Source organism: Pimephales promelas, chromosome 21 (genome assembly GCF_988280905.1).
Source record: "Pimephales promelas chromosome 21, fPimPro1.hap1.1, whole genome shotgun sequence".
In the NCBI taxonomy this organism is placed as follows: Eukaryota; Metazoa; Chordata; class Actinopteri; order Cypriniformes; family Leuciscidae; genus Pimephales; species Pimephales promelas.
In genome coordinates, this window is record NC_142789.1 from 13,525,550 (window position 1) to 13,548,212 (window position 22,663).

Sequence of the window (22,663 nt, forward strand, 5' to 3'; positions counted from 1 at the left end):
TGAGGTGAAATTAAACCTCTGGAAAGAACAATTGGAATAAATCAACAAAAGATATGCTTGGTCTTAAAGCTACATGTGCTTATTCTAAAGCCAACAGCAAGTGCTTTCAGCATATTAATCTTGAGATTGCACGGCCCGGACCCCTTCAAGCATCTGCAAAGCTTCTTTTTAATGTTATTTGTAGCTGCATATATTTCTAATAGTTGTCTTATGTAATCGCTAAAGTGTCAGCATGCCTCAGCAGTTAGCCTTGGGTTCTCACCGTCATCCAGTAGCACAAATCTAGTTCTGACAGGAGGAGGGAGCACTGCCTGGTGGGAATTATCACACCTCACTAGTGTGGCTGCTCCTCTTTTTTAGAGCTTAGTCAGACTATCCTCACATGAAGAAAAAAACAAAACAAAATAACAACCTGACATGACCTGCACCCGACATCTAAATCCTAATCCTTTTTGCTGGGATTGTGCAGTATGCATTATTTAGCGCTACAGGGTCATTTAATCAGTATGGGTCTCACTTCAAGCTTCAGTGGATGGCAAAATGTAGTCGTTCACGGTTCTGTAAAAAACCTTATAGGTAAAAACAGTGGCATTAGCAAAAAATAAATACTGTAGAGGAAAAGTATTCAAGGAATTTTTTTTTTTTTTGCAGATTAAGGTTGTTTATGAGAAAAACATAATTTTGAAGGAAAAAAAATCCTTTTGGAAGGGGTGAATTTAAATCTCAAAAGGTGCTCATAAAGGTAACCGGAGACTGGGGATAAAATTAATTAATTAAAAACGAATTATAGTGAAAATATTATGTATGCATTTATATATTCATTCATTTAATTCATGGCTTATTCTGAATGTATTATTGTCATTTACAACAACAATAACAATTAAAGCTGCAAGCAGCGATGGGCGGGCCCTCGCACCTGTAGCGCGTCAGGGTGTGAGGCGGCTGCGTTGCATATTCTGCAGCTCAGCCAGTGCGGCTGTGCATTTGCTACGCTGCTTCGTTAAAGGTCACTTCCTGTTGCCAGCAGGTGGCACTATGACTGTGGGTGAATGTCGGCATGTAGATTTGTTCAACGCGGGACTCTTGTCAAATGTGTAAAATTTCGTGCAGATCTGGGCATTTACAGCCAAGTTACTACAACTTCCTGTTTCATGGCGAATCTTCGACGCCACGGACACGCCCATCGACGAAAACGCACAGATAGCACAACTTTACATCGTCAATGCCTTTAGAAGGCACATCAGAAATGTGATGTCGATCCGACTAAAGCCCTAGGAGGAGTTAGTTAAAGTACGTAATGAGTAAATCATCCAAAAATGGCGGTAAAATTAGAAATGGCTGACTTCCTGTTGAGTTTAGGGCATCGCTCCAAGAGACTTTTCTGTGCGTCTGGACATGGTAGATGTACCACAGAAATTTCGTACATGTCGGTCAAACATGCGACGGGGGCTGCTTCGTTAAATGTCACTTCCTCTTGCCACTAGGTGGCGCTATGAATGTGGGTGAATGTCGGCATGTAGATTTGTTCAGGGCGGGACTCTTGTCAAATGTGTAAAATTTCGTGTAGATCTGGGCATTTACAGCCAAGTTACTACAACTTCCTGTTTCATGGCGAATCATCGACGCCACGGACACGCCCATCGACGAAAACGCGCAGATAGCACAACTTTACATCGTCAATGCCTTTAGAAGGTACAACAGAAATTTGAAGTTGATCCGACTACATCCCTAGGAGGAGTTCGTTAAAGTACGGAGTGTGTAAATCGTCCCAAATCGGTCGCCGAATTCAAAATGGCGGACTTCCTGTCGAGTTTAGGGTATGGGTTCTTAAGGCTTTTTTGTGCGTCTGGTCATGGTAGATGTACCACAGAAATTTCGTACATGTCGGTCAAACAAGCGGCGGGGGCTGCTTCGTTAAAGGTCACTTCCTGTTGCCAGCAGGTGGCGCTATGACTGTGGGTGAATGTCGGCATGTAGATTTGTTCAGGGCGGGACTCTTGTCAAATGTGTCAAATTTCGTGCAGATCTGGGCATTTACAGCAAAGTTACTACAACTTCCTGTTTCATGGCGAATCTTCGACGCCACGGACACGCCCATCGACGAAAACGCGCAGATAGCACAACTTTACATCGTCAATGCCTTTAGAAGGCAGAGCAGAAATTTTAAGTCGATCCGACTAAATCCCTAGGAGGAGTTCGTTAAAGTACGGAGTCTTTAAATCGTGCAAAAATGGCCGCCAAATTCAAAATGGCGGACCTCCTGTCGAGTTTAGGGTATGGGTTCTTGAGGATTTTTTGTGCGTCTTGATATGATACACGTCCCTACCAAATTTCGCGCATGTAGGTTGAACGTAGACGAGGGGCTAATTTTTTCCAATTTTCTAGGTGGCGCTAGCGTGCCATTTTGCCCCGCCCATCTGCGAAACCCACAAAATACGACATTTTTCACCAGTCCTGACATGCGTGCCAAATTTGGTGAGTTTTTGAGCATGTTGCGGCCCCGAAAATGGCACTTACTTTGCAGAAAAAAGAAAAAAAAAAATTAAAGCTGCAAGCAGCGATGGGCGGGCCCTCGCACCTGTAGCACGTCGGGGTCTGAGGCGGCCACGTTTCATTTTCTGCAGCTCAGCCAGTGCGGCTGTGCATTTGCCACGCTGCTTCGTTAAAGGCCACTTCCTGTTGCCAGCAGGTGGCGCTATGACTGTGGGTGAATGTCGGCATGTAGATTTGATCAGGGCGGGACTCTTGTCAAATGTGTTAAATTTCGTGCAGATCTGGGCATTTACAGCCAAGTTACTACAACTTCCTGTTTCATGGCGAATCATCGACGCCACGGACACGCCCATCGACGAAAACGCGCAGATAGCACAACTTTTCATCGTCAATGCCTTTAGAAGGTACAGCAGAAATTTGAAGTTGATCCGACTAAAGCCCTAGGACGAGTTAGTTAAAGTACGTAATGAGTAAATCATCCAAAAATGGCGGTAAAATTAGAAATGGCTGACTTCCTGTTGAGTTTAGGGCATCGCTCCAAGAGACTTTTCTGTGCGTCTGGACAGGGTAGATGTACCACAGAAATTTCGTACATGTCGGTCAAACATGCGGCGGGGGCTGCTTCGTTAAATGTCACTTCCTCTTGCCACTAGGTGGCGCTATGAATGTGGGTGAATGTCGGCATGTAGATTTGTTCAGGGCGGGACTCTTGTCAAATGTGTAAAATTTCGTGTAGATCTGGGCATTTACAGCCAAGTTACTACAACTTCCTGTTTCATGGCGAATCATCGACGCCACGGACACGCCCATCGACGAAAACGCGCAGATAGCACAACTTTACATCGTCAATGCCTTTAGAAGGCACAGCAGAAATTTTAAGTCGATCCGACTAAATCCCTAGGAGGAGTTCGTTAAAGTACGGAGTCTGTAAATCGTCCAAAAATGGCCGCCAAATTCAAAATGGCGGACCTCCTGTCGAGTTTAGGGTATGGGTTCTTGAGGCTTTTTTGTGCGTCTTGATATGATACACGTTCCCACCAAATTTCGTGCATGTAGGTTGAACGTGGACGAGGGGCTAATTTTTTCAAATTTTCTAGGTGGCGCTAGCGTGCCATTTTGCCCCGCCCATCTGCGAAACCCACAAAATACGAAATTTTTCACCAGTCCTGACATGCGTGCCAAATTTGGTGAGTTTTTGAGCATGTTGCGGCCCCGAAAATGGCACTTACTTTGCAGAAAAAAGAAAAAAATAAAATAATCCTAACAGTTTCAATAGGGTCCTCGCACTGTTAGTGCTCGGGCCCTAATAATACAATATTAGCCAATCTTGAAGATTTTTGCTATAATTATTGGTGGTAATTTGGCTTCAAAATGTTTAGTTTTATGAGTAAATGTAACTCTAGTAAAGTGTCTAAATTTTTTCATTGTTCTTAACTCATGCATCCAGTAGCGTTTTGGAAATACTTTTTAAAAATAAGGGCTTTTTAATAAAATAAAGACACTTAATTATACACCAAATGTAAGTGCCACATCAACAGGTCATTAATAATGTCACTTTGCAAATTTAGAAAATTAAAGAGACACTAACATAGCCGTCAAAATAAACTAAATACCACGAAGAGGCAGTGTACTACAACTACTTCTCTTCCAATCTGAGGAAAGCAATAAATCGTTTCTTAGTGTTTTTTTAGGGCCCGAGCACTAACAGTGCGAGGACCCTATTGAAACTGTTAGGATTATTTTTTTTTTTTTTTTTTTCTGCAAAGTAAGTGCCATTTTCGGGGCCGCAACATGCTCAAAAACTCACCAAATTTGGCACGCATGTCAGGACTGGTGAAAAATTTCGTATTTTGTGGGTTTCGCAGATGGGCGGGGCAAAATGGCACGCTAGCGCCACCTAGAAATTTGGAAAAAATTAGCCCCTCGTCCACGTTCAACCTACATGCACGAAATTTGGTGGGGACGTGTATCATATCAAGACGCACAAAAAAGCCTCAAGAACCCATACCCTAAACTCGACAGGAGGTCCGCCATTTTGAATTTGGCGGCCATTTTTGCACGATTTACAGACTCCGTACTTTAACGAACTCCTCCTAGGGATTTAGTCGGATCGACTTAAAATTTCTGCTGTGCCTTCTAAAGGCATTGACGATGTAAAGTTGTGCTATCTGCGGGTTTCCGTCGATGGGCGTGTCCGTGGCGTCGAAGATTCGCCATGAAACAGGAAGTTGTGGTAACTTGGCTGTAAATGCCCAGATCTGCACGAAATTTTACACATTTGACAAGAGTCCCGCCCTGAACAAATCTACATGCCGACATTCACCCACAGTCATAGCGCCACCTGCTGGCAACAGGAAGTGACCTTTAACGAATTGCAGCCCCCGCCGCTTGTTTGACCGACATATACGAAATTTCTGTGGTACATCTACCATGACCAGACGCACAAAAAAGCCTCAAGAACCCATACCCTAAACTCGACAGGAAGTCCGCCATTTTGAATTTGGCGACCGATTTGGGACGATTTACACACTCCGTACTTTAACGAACTCCTCCTAGGGATTTAGTCGGATCAACTTCAAATTTCTGCTGTACCTTCTAAAGGCATTGACAATGTAAAGTTGTGCTATCTGCGCGTTTTCGTCGATGGGCGTGTCCGTGGCGTCGATGATTCGCCATGAAACAGGAAGTTGTAGTAACTTGGCTGTAAATGCCCAGATCTACACGAGATTTTACACATTTGACAAGAGTCCCGCCCTGAACAAATCTACATGCCATCATTCACCCACATTAATAGCGCCACCTAGTGGCAAGAGGAAGTGACTTTTAATGAAGCAGCCCCCGTCGCATGTTTGACCGACATGTACGAAATTTCTGTGGTACATCTACCATGTCCAGACGCACAGAAAATTCTCTTGGAGCGATGCCCTAAACTCAACAGGAAGTCAGCCATTTCTAATTTTACCGCCATTTTTGGATGATTTACTCATTACGTACTTTAACTAACTCCTCCTAGGGCTTTAGTCGGATCGACTTCACATTTCTGCTGTGCCTTCTAAAGGCATTGACGATGTAAAGTTGTGCTATCTGCAGGTTTCCGTCGATGGGCGTGTCCATGGCGTCGATGATTCGCCATGAAACAGGAAGTTGTAGTAACTTGGCTGTAAAAGCCCAGATATGCATGAAATTTCACACCTTTGACAAGAGTCCCGCCCTGAACAAATCTACATGCCGACATTCACCCACAGTCATAGTGCCACCTGCTGGCAACAGGAAGTGACCTTTAACGAAGAAGCATAGCAAATGCACAGCCGCACTGGCCGAGCTGCAGAATATGCAACGCGGCGCCTCACACCCCGACTCGCTACAGGTGCGAGGGCCCGCCCATCGCTGCTTGCAGCTTTAATTTATTATTATTATTTATTTATCACTGCTAATTGTGCAAGCTCTTGTTATCAAGGAATTGTTGAAATCTCACATGGTTTGACTCACAGTTTTCAGCTGCTGGAAAGATAAAAAAAATTAATAATAACAGCCAAAGGGCTTTAAAACCATTTAAATGGTTCATTTTAGTGGTGTGAGCAAGTGGCTTCGATTTCCTCAGTGCTTTGTCTGTTCTCTCATGCTTTTAGATTTTCTCATGGTATTAGAGTTCAGGGTGATTGCAATTTAGCTTCAATTGTTACCTTAGCCCTGGTCTAGACTGTAGCATTTAATATTAGGCTTTGTCAAATTGCAGAATTACAAGTAAAGTGTGTATTGTATTTGTATTTTTCCATTTTCATTTGAAAAAAAAACTGTTGTATTAATAACCCTGTTTGTACGTCAGTTTCTTGTTGCAACTTATACTAAACCTGGGTTTAGTTAGTTAAATGAACACTACTTGCAATGCCTTAGCCTTTGAACGAGCGTCCCGTTGCAGTCTCAGGAGAAAGTCTTGATGGTTCAGTAAGTCAACGTTCTGTAACGCACGTTTGTGACTCTCCTGTTCGAACTCATTCATCAAAATGAACAAATCTTTTTTCGTGTCATTTGGTTCATTCAACAAACGAAATGAAGGAATTGACTTGGGAAAAGATTCGTTCATTTTGATGAACGAGTTCGAACAGGAGAGTCACACAGAACAGAGCAAGGTGACCATTTGAGCTTATAAATCTTAAACTTTTTTTTTATAATGAGCGATCGTTTCGCTTGATAAGACCCTTATTCATCGTTTGGAATCGTTTAAAGCCCTTTGAACAGTTTAAAGCTTGCACTGAAACTGTCTTTTGGATCTTGAACAGTTTGGTTCCCAATAAAGTGCATTATATGGAGAAAAATCCTGGAATGTTTTCAACAAAAACATTCATCAAAAAGTGAACTACTCCTTTAATGCCCTTCAAGGTGTTCATTGTCAGCGCATTGGATGGTTAATACTTGACAATGGACACCTCATCGGGCATTAAACCTTACTAAGTTGCTTTTTATGGTCCTTATGTGTCTTTCCTATGGCCTGTGCCTTCCAATTTTTTCCACATTTACATTGTAAACCAGTGTAATCTCGTTGGCGTGGCCTTGCTGCCATGGTAACTAGGGGCCTATTCTATCATTTTGGGGGGTTGTCACAGGCACCTTGACAACTTGTTTTGTGGTTGGGTGAATGGGTTTGCTGGATTATTCATTAAATATAATGAATAATTGTATGTCTGATTGGACCTGCCACTTAACTGTTGCAAAGCAGTAAATTTACCATTACTGGCATAAAGGAATGTGTTGCATGTGATTATTTTGCAGTATTCATGCTTTATCAGCACACCATTAGTCATTCTGGACATATGTGCAGATATGAGCATATGTGCATGTAATATCGCTCATTTTGAAAAGAAAAGCATACTTTATTATTAGTGACATTCAGATACTCCAACTTTTTTATTCTTTAGCACTTTTTAAATTGAGAGAAATATAGGAAGTTAGTGTGTAATAGCATAGTATTTTATATTAAACAAATGGCTTTTATATTGGCATTATACTAAAGCTAAAGCAATTTATTAAATGTATTACTTTGTATTAAGTTAAAGTGTCTCCTTTTCATCCCTACTATTAGAGTAGTTATGTTTTTAGTTCATTTCAAATTTATTAGTGAATCATGTCTGGAATAATGTGTAAATATTGTTTCAGAGCAGCTTAAAACAGCTGTAATTGCGGGGGTAGTTGCGAACACTCACTAACGTGGGATGTGACCTCACCTCACAGAGGAACCTGGCAGGAGTGTCTGTGGAAAAAGCCACAAATGTATAATTGGCCTACTGTAGTTCACTGTCCATTTGGCTTGTTAATCAGTCACAGTTCCTCTGTCCACTTCATCCTGTCATGTCAGCCATATGGGATGACTGAAATGGTAAATTACTTGGTATTTTAGCCATCCCCTGCAGGGATGTATCGTGTATGGCGTTGTGATAAGTCACATGTTTCATTTGGGCATTTAATGAAAGCTGACTGAAAAACAACTGAGTTTATATCAGTTACGTTTAGAATGGCATAAACAGCTTCTTGCTCTTTAATTGAAGCTTGAGATTGAGTCTGACATTTATTGTGAGTGTATTTGCAGTAGATGTGCGTATTAGGTGTGTATGTATCTGTATCTAATGCAATGACAAATTTAGCTGTAAATCTATTGAACTGAATGTGGGTGAGGCTTAAGCCAGAAATCTAACTGTGAAAATTGAAAAGTCAATATTTAGATTATTATTTAGTGATTTTATTTAGATTAGACTGCATTTCCATTCATCCATCCTGGCAACTAGCCCCGCACACCTGGAACTCATCTAGACTCCATCACCAGCACACACACTCCCTCAGTGAAGCCCTGTTTAAACGAGAACGCTCGCGGGTGAAAACGTAAATATATTTGATCGGATGTGCCTTTCGTTTACACGGCGACGGCGTTTTTGAGGCTTAAAAACGCCAAAAAGTGAAACCACCCTCCAGAGTGGAAATCTTAAAAACGCTCCACCGCCGCGTTCCTGTGTAAACGGTAAAAACGCAAAAGTCTGCTTGACAGTGAAGGTTGTACACAGGCGCGTGGACTTGGTGCTGTTGTAGTATGCATACTACATTGAATTTCACACACTTTTGCGTCACCATTTGCACGTGGATTTCCCACACAAAACGCTCGTCTAAACGCAGAATAAAAAGTGATGACGCACCGCCACTTTTGCGTTTTCTCTTCAGAATCGTTTCCGTGTAAACATAGTCTAAGACTCTGTCTGATGCTACTGACTACTTGCCTTTTTTGTGAACATTTTTTTTTATTCAGTTGGTTTCATACTAACAGACATAAAATATTATTAACAAGGCATACACATGTACAAAAAATACATTATACACCTCATTCCCTCACTCGCTCAACCCAAAAACTACATACGCACTCCCTCCTACCCACACACATACATATGCAAACAAAAACTAACAAAATTCTACATTTATAAACCTATCGGTTTGAGTTTTACCTAAGCTCTGGTCATTGCGTCCAAGACTGAGCGTGACAGAAGGTCAGACAAAACAAGATGAGCACAGGAGTATTTTTAAATCACTCCCCCAAAGATTTCACAAGATGGCCATCCCCTGGAAGAATATGTGGAGAAGTTCCTCGAGCTCTGCCACCAGGTGTCCTGGAGCAATGGCACTCTAAAGAGCTGTTCTTAGAGTGGGCTGGATAAACACCTGCTTTAACGACTGCCAGCAGAAGCTTCCACCTACATGCTTGGATTATGTGCTGTGTGGCTCACCATTCACAGTTTGAGATATATTAGATGAAGAAATCACCATTTAGCCGCAGTGTTGTCCATTTAGCCTTGAGCTTGAACCAGTGTTTGTCCTGCAGCTTGAACATGCACACACCACGAGCATGAACCATAAGCCTGATCCCACCTCAGAACCCAGCCCATTCTCATGCCATGCAAGACGTCATCTAACTGACGCTTTTGACCATACGTCAACATCCGATGTTTTAGAGTACCCTTTAACGTCAGTTAGATGGTACTATCTAATCCTAACCCTACCCGCATCATCTAACTAACGCTAAAGGGAAAGCGTCAGTTAGATGACGCCCTAGGATAGCGTCATCTAACTGACGTTAAAGGGTACCCTAAAACGTCGGATGTTGACGTATGGTCAAAAGCGTTAGTTAGATGACGTCTTGGGATGAGAATGTTTTGCAGAACCAGAGCCAAAGCCTGCACAGTCTGACCAGGTATGTGAACTAGCATTGATGTTCATCCCTGAGGGAGTGCTGGTGGTGGAATTTGCCATCGTACCCTGACTCCCTCCTACATTTAAGCCTTGTTGCCCCCATTGGTCCAGTCCATTCTCAAGTCATCTTCGTTGCCATTAGCTCTGCCCAGTTCCAAGTAATCCAAGCTGTCACTGGTCAAGCCCAGATCCAAGTCTTTGTTGCCCATTCTCAAGTCTCCTACATCTCCCCCTCCCTCCTCCACTGCCAAAGACACCAGGTCCTCTGCCTCGCCTCTGCTGTATCCCTTCATCCCTTCGGCTCGTCCAGTGGTTCCTCTGTGCTGCTTGTATCGGCCTTGGGCAACCCAGTGGTCAACTCCACCTTGATGTAAGGATCCGTCAGCTCCATCTCCAGCCTTCGAGCCCCGGGCTTCACCTTGGCTCAACGCTCCCTTGGCTCCACTGTGGTCCTTCATCCCTCAGGCTCCACAAGGCTCCACCGTCCTTGCGGCTGCACCACTCCTTTGGTTTTCTGTGACTCCACCGTGTCCTCACTCTCACTGGCTCCACCCTGTCTCTGCCTCAGTCCTGCAAGCCTGCGATTACGCCTCAACCCTCCAGTCCATTGGTGTCACCGCGGATGTTCGGCTCTGCCTGGGTCTCTACCTCTATCAACTCCACTTGCTGGCAGGCTCCTAGATCCGCCTTGACTCTTCCCTTTAACCGGTTCTACTGTGGTCCTTTATCTTGGTAACACCGTAGATCACATTATGGCCCCTCACTCCGTCATCTCTTCCCTGGCTCCTTCCTCCCTCCACTCGCCTTTGGACTGTTCTGTCAGCCCTTTCCTGTTTAGTGGGGTTGGGTACCGAAACTCGGTTCCAATAGGGAACCGGTTCTGACGTAAACGGTATTAACCAGACCGAAAAAGAATGGAAATTTCGGTGCCTGATTTCGATGCCCGAGTCTGTGGCATGAGGCGCACACACGCAGTCTCTCGCTGTCGCCCTGTCCCTCTCCGACGTGCGCGCATTATACGGTTTATTGAAGCACTGTCTGATCTGTCTTACACGCGGGCTCTTGCTCGCTCGCTCGCTCTAGATTACAGGAGATTTGAACTAATTTGCGATCATCCGGGAGCCGTTATCAATATGCAGGAGACACCCGGAATGTCTGCTGATAGCGAGGAGATTAAACACACGTGAAATGTACACGTGAAATGTTTGGCTGCATTTCACGTGTAAAATTACGCGTCAGAATAACGATTGTCTATGGATATAGAAGAATCACCATTCGCGCCACGTTGATGCTCACGTCGTCATATTATATTGGCGCGCGCATCATCTGCTCCTCAGAGTTCTCTGCCGAAAAAGGAAGCTTGTCAGAGAACATGGGTTACACAGAGACGTTCTCTTTCATATGTTTACTCAAAGCTGCGTATAAGACGCAGTGGGAATGAAATATCAAACTGGCTAAGAGCTTAACTAGTAAATGACAAGATAACTTACATGACTAGTTAAAGCAGACAAAACATGGGAACCTGTAGCTATGTCGATATTATATTACCCTGGTAGAAATCTCAATTAATCTCCAGTATAATTACATTGTTTGATATAATATTTTTTTATTTTATATTATGTAAATATGAGCTCTTATTTTATATTGGTTTATTTATTATTACCATATGTTACTTGTATATATTGTAAGTTAATATTGTGTCCAGTTTGGCCCTGTAAATAAAGGGGTATTATGATTATTTTTTATTTTTTGACAAAGTGTGTGCGGTTTCGTTTTCTTAAGTACCGTTTCAAGAACGGCTTAGGCACCGGAACCGTTAAAAAAATACCGAGTAGTTACTGGTATCGGATAAAACCCAACCGATACCCAACCCTACTGTTTAGTGACAAAATGAAGTTAAAATGCTAAATAAGTAAAGTAAACATCAACATAGACATTGAAAAGGTTGAAAATATTAACTTAACCAATGTATACGCAATTGTCCGAATAATAAAATAAATAAAATGATATAAAATCTGTATCGTTTAATTTATATATTAATAATTATTATTATTTTATGAACAAAACTGCATTTTTCTATAAATTATCATTCTTTTATTACAGCCTTTATTTAAATAAAGCTAAAAAACGAGTGAGTGAGTGAGTCAATGAAAAGGGTAGGTTTAAAACATTAACAGACATTGGAAAAAAGTTGAAAATATGTATGCACATAAACCCTCTTGGCCATTTCATGTTATCAATCATAATATGAACACATTCAGAAATGTTTTATTATTATTATTATTATTATTATTATCTTTTTGTTACAATTCATTATTCTTTTTGTCAATATTTGTGCCTTTTTGAGGTTCAGATTCATGCGCATGGCTATGATGCATGGCTGTGTGTGAGAGAGAATGTGTAACTGAGAAAGAGAAAGCAAAGAGAGTGGCATCAATAGCCATTTTGTTGCCATATTATTTGCAGCTTTGAATTCTTCAGAGCATTTATATGGAACGTCACAATGCCATGTTCCTTTATGCGCCACAGCAAACAGGTCTAGTCGAGACTGCATTTCTCGCTCTCTTTCTTCTCTACAATGCATGCTGGGATGGAATGATGAATTAGAAGGCACCTATATAACTACACCTGCTCACCCACTCCAAACATCACGGTTTTCTGGCGCGGTTACAGGAAGTCTCTTATCTGCCTTCCATGTAGTTCTCTCTCCACATAAAGTATTCTTCCACTGCTCTGCATAGCTGCCCACTCACCTCCTCACCATTGATTTTTTTTTTTTTTTTTTTTTTTTTTTGGGCTGTGTTCACCTGCCTCGGAGTGCCAGGGTAATGCGTTGATTCAGCAGCACTCTCCTAGAGGAAAGGCCATGGAGTATCTATGGCAACAGCGAACCCAAAGCTCTTCATAGCAGTGACAATTTTCTTTAGCTTTAGTTCCTCTTCTGGCTCTCCCTGTCTCTTTCCCCGTGTATTTCTGCGTCCCGTCCGATATGTCAGCTTGCTCTCCTGTCTCCCGGTCTCGCCGGCAAATTCTCAGCCTCTTGGGATTTAATGGGCTCATTAAATGCCAGGCTACCTGTTGCTGTCGGCTCACAAAACCCTCCGCCATCATTAAGATCAAACGACGGTTCCACCCGAAGGGGTCACAATGCTGAACATTTAAGAAGGTAAAAGAGGTCTTTGATGAGAACCCCCCCTCCCCCCTCCCAAACTCGTTTCCTTAAAGCAATATCCAGTTGGCTGGTGTGGCCGAGGCATAATATTCTATGGAGTGGATGTGGAAAGTCTGTAAAAAAGTTGAAATTAGATCTTTCAGGGCTCCAGAGAGATGGGAAGGGGTGTACATCTCCTCCCCATTTCATGAGGTATACTTCCATTAAAGACAAGAATCTACCTGTAAATGAACGAACGAAGAAAGATTAGAGCTCTTATACGTTGTAGCACCTGCTCTCTAATCCATTTACTCCGACCAATTACTCCAATAAAAAGTCAAGGAATCTAATAGAAAAGTACGGTTCCCTTGTTCTTCCTGGCTCCAGAAGCCATTACAAGAATGGAGGTTGTTAGATATTTATCACATTTCACAACAGAGAGCAAGAGATCTTTGGCTAAAAGGCATCTTTCTGAAGGCAAAATCCATTCGAGATGTCGAGTGCTCGGGTTATTCTATCCGCACGCTGTTGATTTTTCACCAAGCTTAAACTCATTATGCCACCCGAGGGGAGCTCGGAGCACTGTGCGGTTGATAAATTCAGCCTCTTCTCCAAGGCTTTTCTCTCCATCTCCAACGCGTCGCTCTGGCAGGTGGAAGGAAAAGGTGCAAAGTTCTGGGGCCGAGCCGTTTTTCCTGCCCTATGCTGTCAGAAAACGAGCAAGAGATCTTTTTTTACATCAGAGGAGATAGATCGCTTTGGCTACGTAACCCAAACTGATCAAGCGAGTGTCCCGTGTGTTTTGGAATACAAATGCAGCCACGCCATCCAAAGATGGTTTACCTCTGGCCTGCAAGGACGGAATGTGATTTCAAAGTCGTTTGCGATTTTATTTATTTATTTATTTATTTTTGTGCGTGTTAAAGACAGCCTGCAGAGAATTCCAGAACAAGACGGATCTGCTTGACCTTGCGTCGGATGAGAAAAACACAGGCTCCGCTGCGCTTCCTGTCGCATTTTGTGTAGAAATTTATTCATCAAATGTGAAAATGAGCTGAACTCCTCCCACTGCCTGCTCACTTTCACAGCGCTGACTTATTGGGATATCAGCGGAGCCGTGTGTTGTGGTTACAGGTGGCAACCACTCATTGATCAGTTGGTTCACCCAGGGTCAGAGAAATCTGGTGCCAATGCAAAAAGCTCTCTTGGTACTCACTACTCTTATGAGTCAGGGTGATTTACCTCTGGAAACATGATAACGCAACACGTGCCAAATTCTGGGTGCATAGGTTGGTTTGAGTTGTGTTTATAAGGAGTAATACATGAGTTATTCAAATCAATTTGCAGGTGTTTGCAAAATGTTTGGTGCACTACTGTTAAACTTAGTTGTATTTGGTTTATTACAGTAATTTGATTTATAAATGTATTCTCTTCTGCTGTAATGATGCCTTAAACGTTATTGATATGTTACAATTCTAATTATAAACAATATGTGTAGGGAAGAAAATGATTTGTAATCATATATATATATATATATATATATATATATATATATATATATATATATTATTTTCAGAGCAATTTCTTTTTAATAATACTAATAATAAAAGTTTCACACTTGTTTAAAAGTAGTCTGAACATTTTTAATAGATGTGTGTGTGTGTGTGTGTGTGTGTGTGTGTGTGTGTGTGTGTGTTCGTTCAAGAGAGTAACATTTTATTTTATTTAATAATAGTTTATATTTAATAATGATACATACATATTTCAGAGTGATGCTTTTAATGATTTTAAATATTTTATATACAGTATAATTCATATTTTATAATAATACTAAAATAGATTTAATTATCTGCTGTAATGACAAACATTATTTATTTGTTAAAATAATAAATACAAATAATATGTTCCAGTTAGCAAATAATTTTTAATCACTGTAAAATTTTATGTATTATATTTATATGTAGTTTCAAAGCAATTCATTAATTTGATTTTTAATAATTATGATGATGACAATAATAACAATTATTAGTATATTCAAAAATCAAATTATACATGTAATTGTTTGAAACTACACAAATATAATCTATTAAATATTAGAGTGTTTTAAAAAAATATTTGGTAACTAAAACAATATATATTGTGTGTGTGTATATATATATATATATATATATATATATATATATATACATTATTATTATTATTGTAATGATACTACTACTATTACTACTACAATAATATATATTCAATTATTATTTTGATTATTAGAATTTTCCTTTTGTAACGTGAGTTGAACACCCATTGTAGCCCAGAAATCTGAAAATGGTTAAACCATTTAAGGACATTAAATATCTAAAAAAAAAAAAAATTAAGAAAAAAAAATATTCAGCATTAATTTGTCCTTAAAATCACTGCAGCATCCACAGTGCTGCTTCATTTCATATTGAGTGAATTCATTGAGGATATATCATACAAAACATCTTGGTGAGGATTACCATTTCAGCACCACGGACAGGGCCAGTCAAGAGAGAGGAGGCCCAGCTGAGTGTTTTGCTGGTGCCAGGAGCCTGCTAGGAGCCAGTTGACCCCTGTGTGACAGCATAAACAAGATTTAGTAGGAGCTCAATATATGCCATGCTGCCTGTGTCTCTCCACCAGTCATGTGTAATTAAAAAAGTCTCTCTGTGTGCTGAAGGATCCATGCTTTTCCAAAATGACTGTGTAATGAGGAAGTCTTATCATCATACAACTCCAAATAACTTTCTGCTTTGAAATGCTTTGATTTTTTCGTGTAAAACAATATACATATATTTAAAGCAATATCCCACCCTCTGTCCTTAGTCATTTCGACTTGGAGTATAGTCGAGAGTGCAATGTGTTGACTGAATATCACCATAGAGTTCGCCCCTGATTCAGTCTCAGTGTTTAGCCAAGGGAGCTGAGAGCTGCAGCTTCAGAAACCCGTCTATGGTCACAAAGGACGCTTTTAATTTCAGAACTCTCTTCTCTCCCAGATTCATTACAGTTTGATGATATCAAATGATTGCCCCCCACTCCAAAAACAATAGGCTGCTGACTCCCCGTGGCATCAGGTCCAAATCTGATGTCTCACTCCTGCAGAAATCGATATGAGTCACTGGAGTTGCTGGAACATGTCTAACTCTAACCCATATTCATTTTAAACAAGAAAGATGCTCTCCGGTTTCATTCAGAGTTACGATGAACGGCACTGAGTGGAAAACTCTTCCGGAAAAGCTCAAAATACGCCTCACTGTTCCTCAGGATTCATTTGCACTTCTTTTACTACATACTATATCCAACAATCTGAGCCCTGATACAGAGCCAGTTTTTCAAGTTTTAACAGCTCGCTTCTGGTCTCCTATCTGATTCCGGCAAATAAACAAGACTGCCCCACCTTTTGGCTGCCTATGGATCACCCTATCTCTGCCAGCCTGACTCTTATTGGTTTCATACATTTTAATAAGATGCCAGCCTTGCGTTTTTTCGTGTTAAATGTGGCAGATCCTCTTTCTCTCTTATCATTTTCTTATTTAAATCTGACATGGCTGAATGGGCAGCGCTATACAGAGAGGCAACAGTCTTTAAGGTGATTTATCACGCAGCAAAAGCAAACTCAGCCAAAGGAAGGTGAGGACAACAGAACAAAAGACACACGACAACAGTCTGAATGGAGATATTTCTTTCACTCTGCAGTATGACTCCACTCTCATGCAAGTACAATGTGACTCAACTGCTGCACATTCAGCTGACGTTTTTCAAAACGGCTCTCAGCCTTTTGCAGTTGGTGCACCAGGTGGTTTTGGAAGGATGTTTGGTTATATGACTGATACCATGGCGGGGTGACTACATCCCCCCCACCCACCTTCATCCTCAAACAACCCTGGAAACACACGGGAGAGGCTTTATGCAGTGCTGGAAGCAAGCAGTAATCACAAATGGAAGCATTATCATTTTGATTAATGCAGCGGTGGATTACAACTTGCCCCTTTCACTAATCACCCAGTCTCTGTCTGTGTACCCACCGTGCCTTTGCCCCAGGCCTGCCATTCACATTCCCATTAGAGAGCACCAGGTTGTAGCTGGGTGTTCTCGTCTTCTTCTGATCATTTCTTCAATATTTCAGATTTTTTGCTGTATATGACCATCCATTTAATGTATAGGCCTACTTGCTAAATAAAATACTGTAATTGTTTCCCTTCAACAACAAAAACAAGTTGTTGAAACAATAAGAAATGTTAATAATAAGAAATGTTTCTTCAGCAACCAAATCAGCATATTAGAATGATTTCTGAAGAATCATGTGACACTTAAAGGGATACTACATTTTTTTTTTTTTTGGAAGTAGGCTCATTTTACAGTTGAGTTTTACCGTTTTCGAATCCATTCAGCCGATTTTCTGATATTTAGAAGAATATCAGTAACCAGATAGTTTCTATGATAGTTACCAGATAGTTTCTCCAGATATGATCAGAAAATTGGCTGAATGCATTTGAAAACAGTGAAACTCAACTGTTTACCTCCAGAGAGTTATAAAATGAGCCTATTTCCCAAAAAAGTGGAGTATCCCTTTAAGACTGGAGTATTAATAATGAAAATTCAGCTTAGCCATCACAAGAATAAATTATTTTACACAATATATGAAAAAAAATCTATTTTAAATTGTAATAATATTTTACTATGTTATTGGTCTGGTTAAAACCAGACCATTCTCAGTTGTAAAATGGTCTGGCAAAGCGTCATAGACAAATCATTTCCAGAGGGGCGTCACCAACAGACGTCGCGGATAGACCTAAAACCAATCAGGGGTGCGTTTCCCGAAAGCATCGTTAGCCAACTATGGTCGCAACAAGTTCCGTCGTTATCAGCATAGTTCAACGAGTCGGTGTTTCCCGAAACCATCGTTCCAACGAACATTCGCAAACAGCAATCGTAAAGTTGTGTGGTTTGAATGACCTGTGTGGTTAGAGGCATCGTTTCTATATAGCTTTACATTTGAATGTAATAAATTCTTATCTTGAGCAAAATAAGCAAGCTGACATTCAGTATGAAGAGGTTTTTAACTGAATTGAAATATTTTCTTGCCATCGAGACTGTAGATATCAGCAACTACCTCGTCTTACAGACATACTTTAACTTTACAAAGTTTGGAAACGTTACACGTTACACAAACAGTCACTTAAGTTGTATTAACTCACCTTTGACGAAGTGATCACTAATGTTACACACACACGCGCATTTTCCCATTCGGCTCCTCCCGACCGCAGACATAGGTTTGCAAGTTGTTTTTTCAGAGTTTTTACGTCAATTTCTTGCATTTCCCCCCCTTATGAACAACAACTTTTGGTACACGATAAAAACTCTTTGTGTTTTGATCGATTCAAGTAACTATAAATGAATTACAGTAAAACACAGGCATTTTGAGTTTGTTATAGTGCTTTCTAAATACAGCAAATCACTTCCTGCCTGCAAATTATTTCACGCCATGGCAATGCAGGGGTGTGACGTCATATGAAAACAAGCTATACTATAACTAAGATAAAAAAAAATAAAAATGGGAAAGTATAAAATAGTGCTAGAGTGAAAACGGTAACACTTTACAATAACGTTCATTAGTAAATGAGCAATACATTTGTTACAGTAATTATTCATCTTTGTTAATCCAGCTGTTCATTGTTTGTTAAAGTTATTCACAGTGGATGATGTTAACAAATACAGCCTGTTCAAGTTCAAGTTCAAGTTCAAGTTCATTTATTTATATAGCACATTTAAACAGCCGCTTAGACAGACCAAAGTGCTTTACAGAACACACAAATAAGAAAAGTAAAAACAGCAAGAAAAAAAAGCATATAACACATAAAAAGCAGCAAAGCTACGAGTAGCCTGTTGATACAGTAAATGTTGGAATTAAAGGGATACTCCACCTTTTTTGGAAATAGGCTCATTTTACAACTCCCCCAGAGTTAAACAGTTGAGTTTTACCGTTTTCGAATCCATTCAGCCGATTTTCTGATATTTAGAAGAATATCAGTAACCAGGAATTTTCTGGTCTCATTGACTTCCATAGTATATATTTTTTCCTACTATGATAGCCAATGAGACCAGAAACTGTCTGTTACTGACATCGTTTGTAAAATGAGCCTATTTCCAAAAAAAGAGGAGTATCCCTTTTATATTAACTAAGATTCCTTCTTAGTTCATGTTCATGTTAATCTAATGTTAATGAACCTTATTGTAAAGCGTTACCGAGAAAACTAAAGACAAGATAAATAACAAAACCAAGATGAATTGAAATATAAAACGGAAGCTACAAATTGTACGAAAGCCCTGCTCACAGCAGATATGCCACCTGTAAATTACCGCAGTTAGCATTTGCTCAGCAGCAGGTACAGTTACAGAGTGCCTATTAGTGTGTTGTGTTTGTTATTTATAGCCTGCTCCCCTTTACTCCCTCCTGCTGTAAGGAAATGTACTCAGAGGGATGAAAAGAGGAAGTCGAAGGGAGAAAGCGAGGGACTGCAGTGACCCCTGGGTGCCGGGAGCAGGGCCGCTTCTCAAAGCCAGCCGGAGGCGGATGGGTTATTACACCAGCGTCTGCCTGGAATGCCACACTACACTCGGGGCGATGCTGTGGCCTCTCATCTGAAGCCTCTCTGCGTCTCCCCAAACATCTGGCCGCACGTTTGTCCTACATCTCGCCTGGAAAATGAACAATTTGCTTGCCAGTGGCTGCCTTTGAGTGACAGCAAAGACAACATATGGCAGGAAGATCTCACAAGCCTGTTTAATGTGCTCGCAACTAGAGACGTCCAAGGTCGGACTGGCATCGCTAAAAGCTGACCGCGGTGGTCGACACAGTAGCATGTGTCATTATTCGATCTCAAGTGAGATTTGTGGATCGTGGCTTTTCGTCTATGGGCTTGAATTGTCCAAGTAAGGAGGGAGAGGGCTGTAATTGACATTGTTTGGAGCTCTTAGCAGATGTTTGAAGTCGAGGTGGTTTGCTGAATGCTAAGCTTTCATCATGCTTCTGTTGAAATGCTTTTAGTTGCAGTGGGTGGAATGAATCACAGCAGAGGTCAGTTCAGTGATCCACTTTTAATGACTGTAGTGTATTAATGTGAAAAGTGCATTAAAAACATCCAGAGGCTCATCCTGCACAAAATAGAGCATGTCAATTTACACTTGCTGTGTTTTTCAAAGGATATGAGACGGAATGACATGGAGCAAGATTAGCAAGGACTATTCTCGCCTTTGTGAATAAAAACGAATTGCACAGTTTATTTATAAGCATGTCATGTGATAAGATGTGACATTGTATACTTTTTTAATGGTTGCTGTTTATTAGATTTTTCATTGAATACATTTCTTTCAGAAGTGTATGAAATGAAACAGGTGCCGGAAACAATTTATCATGTGCCGGATATGGGTTATCTCTGTATCATGAACAATTTGGCATGCCTGTTCAGTTTGCATATATATATATATATATTTATATATATATGCTGTTTGGGTGCTGAAGAATCATTTCTTATTATTATCATAGTTGAAAACAGTTGTGCTGCTTAATATTTTTTGTGGAAACCATACATTTTTTTGTTTTTGGGATTTTTAGAAGAATAGAAATTTCAACATCGACATCATTCATTTGAAATTGAAATCACACAATGTAAAAGTTTGTCACTTTTGATCAATTAAATGCCTCCTTGCGGAATAAAGGTATTCATTTCTTAAAACAATATAGTAATAATAACTATTTTTTTTCAAGCACTATGACTACCTGTTAAAAATGCTTACAGCCAATAGATTGCTTCAGGATTGATTCAACTTGTGGAACAATTTGTTCATGACAGTGGCAATTTTATATTTAACACTCTCAAAGGGATATTGAGGACATTAGTACAGTAAATTGCCTCTCATCAAGTGATTCAGAACATGCCGTGAAGTGTGTGGAACCTGCCCAGCTGTGACACGGCAATCACATGATTTAGATGACAGATTCCTATACTGGCAATAGATGCCATATTAATATTTCTTTAGCAGCTACTGATGCATCTAGTAGGCGGATTGCATCACAAAACGTTAAAAGTGTGAAAGTATTTTTTTTTTTTTTTTGGTTTTGCTGCACAAGCAATGAAAGAGAATATTAAATGTGTAACTTTATTTCAATTGGACATGAGTGTGGAAAGAATTTGTTAGGCAATAAGCAATAATGTTGAAAGTTATGTTAGGCTGAGTTGAAAAATAGAAGAAATCTGCATTCTGCAAATGTAATTATGATAAGGCAATGCACTTTTTATTGTAAAATTATTCAAATTGTTACCCTTATTTACCAGATTGTATGCCTTATGAGAGTTGAGCATTGAAATGAAGAGAGTATAGGCTCTCAGTGGGACTTTAAAGTAAGCTCTTGCTTAGGGTTTCATTACACTGTAGGGAAGGGTCAGTCGTTTCTATTGATATAGACATAGACCTGTTTGCTGGAACACTGACGTATTCCCAAGACACCTATTAGTAAAAGCCCATTTCTGTGAGACAGTGGGAAGGATGTTTAACCAATTAGAAATGGGCTAGAGGGGTAAAATCACAGTCATGTGACCATTGTGTATTGAATAGTCCTTATATTATATAATTAAACAATCCTTAATACATTATTCAATTAAATTACATAAGGATTGTTTAATAAAATAATGGAATTTTACTATTAATTAAATTGCGTAAATCTTTTTAAAAAGGGCTATATTTTTTTTGAGTTTATAATTTCATGCCAAAAAAATATGATTGACCAGTGTATGTTACCATAAAGAGTTCATCAGTACATTTCTAATTAATTTTAATTTGAAGCAGACGAATATGGAAATATTAAATCAAAGTTTGAGACTCATTGTGAAAAAAAATAGTTAAGATGTATTATATAATTAGTACACAACACTCCCTGATCCCTGCTAGTTACTAACTGAGCATCTAAATGTCGGCATTCTTCATCAGATTAGATCAAAATAACAACCTATGAAACTGAAATACCGTTATGTGTTTTAAACAGATGCACTTGACTTGGGAAAGATTTTCTAATGTCCCTTTAAAAAATATCTCCAGTAAGAGCGTTGCAGTTCCTTTACCTGCCGCAAGGGGCGTCTTTGCTCCACTTTTGAGGCGCTCACACACATTCAGTTCCTCTCCGTACTGAGGGCAAGTGGAGATATCGGCATTTTATCAACCCGTGAACCCACAATCGTGAGGAACGAGGGTAAAAAAACCCTCTCCAGTCTTTTACCTTCATTGCGACACCTAAAGACTGCACCGGGATGTGTGTTTTGTTTTTCCTGATGAGACGACGGATTGTGGATTAACATCAGTCTTAAAACTGCATTAGGGAAATCATGCTGTTCTACTCGAAATAGTTGGACCGAATCATGTCGCTGTCACAAATGTTTCTTGCTTGAGCTTTCCCTTCGTTTGGATTGTATTTTTCCCCCTCCTCCTGCCTTCATTAGCGGGAGACGCACTCTGGAAATGTAGGAAATGGCAAAGAGTGTTGGAAATAGAGCTTCATGGTAATTATGTGGATCGTTTTATCTATCTCGCGAGCTTCTTGTGTTGTTTGTTTGTAAACGAGACTGTCGTGTTTTGTTCATTATATCATTGAAAATATAAATATTATAAACATGGAAGAGGAGAGAGGGAAACTTGTGCATTTGGCTGGATTAGGACATATAAAACTGCTCCAAATGTGAAACTACAGAACAGTTACCTTATAATGCTCATAAACCGTGCATC

The 22,663-nt window shown here is 40.2% G+C and overlaps 1 protein-coding gene across 8 annotated transcripts in view; it reads left to right on the forward strand.

The window, feature by feature from the left end:
- The window catches only part of nlgn1 (neuroligin 1), a 393,533-nt gene that overhangs the window by 50,697 nt on the left and 320,173 nt on the right, over nt 1-22,663 (forward strand). For 6 of the 8 annotated variants that reach the window (XM_039657610.2, XM_039657615.2, XM_089125045.1 and 3 more), the window contains exon 1: nt 22,040-22,440. The exons of 1 other annotated variant lie outside the window; for it this stretch is intronic. The gene's annotated coding sequence lies outside the window, so the exon portion shown is untranslated. Of the gene's footprint in view, nt 1-22,038; nt 22,441-22,663 lie in introns of those variants that run through there. One more of the 8 variants, XM_089125044.1, reaches the window with a different exon arrangement.